General features: G+C 33.3%; 1 pseudogene; it reads right to left on the bottom strand.

Annotated features, from left to right (window-relative positions):
- Window positions 1-1,589: 1,589 nt before the first annotated feature.
- Window positions 1,590-2,129, bottom strand: LOC105528336 (annotated as a pseudogene).
- Window positions 2,130-2,790: the final 661 nt, after the last annotated feature.

Genomic DNA, 2,790 nt, shown 5'->3' with positions numbered 1-2,790 from the left:
AGCACACCAACATGGCACAAGTATACATATGTAACAAACCTGCACGTTATGCACATGTACCCTAGAACTTAAAGTATAATAACAATAAAAAATAAATTTTAAAAAAAGTAAAATCCTAAAAAAGAAATAAATAAATAAAAATAAAATAACCAAAAAAAAATAAAGAAGCTTTAGAAAGCTGTATCACTTTATCTTCCTGTTTTTCTGCCATGTGAGGGTTTAGTAACAAAGCATCATTAATGAGGAATGGTGTCTCGTCAGACACCGAACATTCTGGTTTCTTGATCTTGGAATTCCCGGCTTCCAGAACAGTGACAAAATAAATTTATATTATTTATAAATTACCCAGTCCATGATGTTTTGTTGTAGCAGCACAAATGGAGTGAGACTGAGACATGGTTCTCTCCTTGGAAAGAGGAAGTTGGTCAAGGCAAATACACATTTCTCTTTTTGACAGTCCCTAGCACTTCTCCTCTTATCTCTGTTCCATTGTTTCAGGGCCTTGTTTATCTCTTTAGATGTTTTCAATGAATCCTTGAAATATTAACAGATAAAATTTAGGCATAGTACCCACCTTTTAAGCTGTAACTCTGTGGTGCAAAATCATTTGAATTTTCTTTCCTAATATTGACAATGAAAAACCTTCCTAAGTAAAAGCAAGCCAGTATACAATTTCTCTTGGCTTTTAAGGTTTCCACTGAAAAGTCTACTGTTATCCTGATGGGGTTTCCTTTCTCAATGATCTCTCTTTATTCTCTAGCAGACTTTAAGGTTTTTTCTTTATCATAGACCTTGAATAGCCTTGTGTCTATATAGCTTGGTGAGGTTTATTTTGTATAACATCCCACAGGTTTTCTCTAGATTTCTTGTGTCTAGAAGTCTGCTTCTCTAGTAAGGTAAGGGAAGTTTTCTTGAATTATTTTTTCAATTATGTTTTTCAGATTGTTTACTTTTTCTTTCTCTCTCTCAGGAATTTCAGTAATTTATAGATTATTTTTTGCTGTACATAGTCCCATATTTCTCAGATATCTTGTTCATTTTTTAACATTATTTGTTTCTTAATTTTTGTCTGACCAGGTTAACTACAAAACCCATCTTCAAGCTCTGAAATTATTTCTTCTGCTTGATACAGACTATTGATCAAGCTCTTAGTTGAATTTTGGAATTCCTTAAGGAAATTTGCCAATTCCAAAAGCTCTGATTGATTTCTTTTTAAAATGTTAATCTTTTGTTTATTTCTTTAATTGCTTTAGAAGATTCTCTTTGTTTATTTTTTGAATCAGAGTCCATTTTATTCCAATTCTTCAAAATTTATACTTAATATGTGGTTTCCAAAGTTTAAGTCACTCTTTACATAACAGTTTGATTCTTTCATTTTTCTTTTACAGTTTTTTTTTATCTTTTCTTTACAGTTCTTCAGTAGAAGCCAGAATCTTGAGTTGCCCAATTAGGAACCTCTGACCTGCTATTCTTATTAAATTTCTTCTCAATATTCATGGCCAAAATCTGGCTTCTAAAAGGAAGGTGTTTGGTCTTTTTAATCACTTGCTGATAGGGTGAGACTGCATTGTTACCCAAAACCACATGACCTAATTTGGAATCAATATTGGCAGCTTTCCCCAGAGTGAACTTAAAGCATTTCTATCTGTTGCTGGAACCAACACACTAAAAAAACACAGATATTCTGCTGCTCCTGAGTAACTCCCACATTCATTTTGAAATTGTGCATATGTGTAGAGCATATCTAAATATTCCTGTCTAAAACCATGCTTGTCCACCAGGTAGTCAAAGAGCATCCTACCATCCCTTGTTGACTTCATTTACCTTGTAATTTCTGGATCTTCAAACAGCTTCACAATTGGTTCTGTTTCTGCCTGAAGCTGTTTTAATTGTGCAACAATTGTGGTTGTTTCCTCTCTCAAAGCCTGAGGAACATCATCAGAATAAAAGTTTTTGTATACATCCATAGCGAAGTCTATCATGTTAGTGTTACTAAGAAGGTCCAATTTACCTTGTATTTGTTCCTTTTCGTTACATATCTCCTTTACAGAGAGAAACTCAAAGAGTGGTAAGACTAGATGCTGATCCAAAAAGTGGGCAATGTGAGTAGTCAAGTTGTACTCCGCCATCTTGCCAAAGAAAAAAAGAAGATTCCCTTTGTTGATTTTAACCCTTGTCTTGGATTTCTTTGAGCTTCTATTCAACTCATGCCATGAAATTTTTATCTGTCATTTCTGGGTTTCTGTTTTGGTTAGGGGACATTGCTAGAGAGCTAATGCAATGCATTATTTCTGTCACTATGTTCAGATTATTATGGTGCCAGAATTTTTGCACTGGATTTTTCTCTTCTAAACACAACGGCACATTTAATGTTTGTAATTATTTTCTGAATGGGTCAATTCTTTTGTTTCTTTTTCTTTATTGGTTATTATAATTATTTTCTTTCCCTTTCCCTTTTCCCTTTTGCTAGGAGGTGTGACTGTAGAGTGCTGGAAAGAGATATTAACATGGCTTTTACAGCTGTATGCACTTTTCTTAGTGAGTTTAATAGTCGACTCTTCAATTTGCACTACAAGCCTGGAGACAACACTTACAGAAATAAGCCATTTGTGACTAATGTGGCTACAAACAGTCTTTCTTTAAAAATTTTATGTCAACAGTTTTTGAAAGTACAAACATTCTTTTTATTTATTTTTTTTTGTTTTTCATGATAGTCATACTTTTATTGTTTTACTTTTATACCAGTTTCTTACCCCAGAATCAATAGAGATTCATGATATCTGCTACAAG

This window comes from Mandrillus leucophaeus, unplaced genomic scaffold (assembly GCF_000951045.1).
Source record: "Mandrillus leucophaeus isolate KB7577 unplaced genomic scaffold, Mleu.le_1.0 Scaffold713, whole genome shotgun sequence".
Classification (NCBI taxonomy): Eukaryota; Metazoa; Chordata; class Mammalia; order Primates; family Cercopithecidae; genus Mandrillus; species Mandrillus leucophaeus.
Note: the sequence above shows the minus strand (reverse complement) of the source record. Positions and strands in the feature narration are given on the sequence as shown.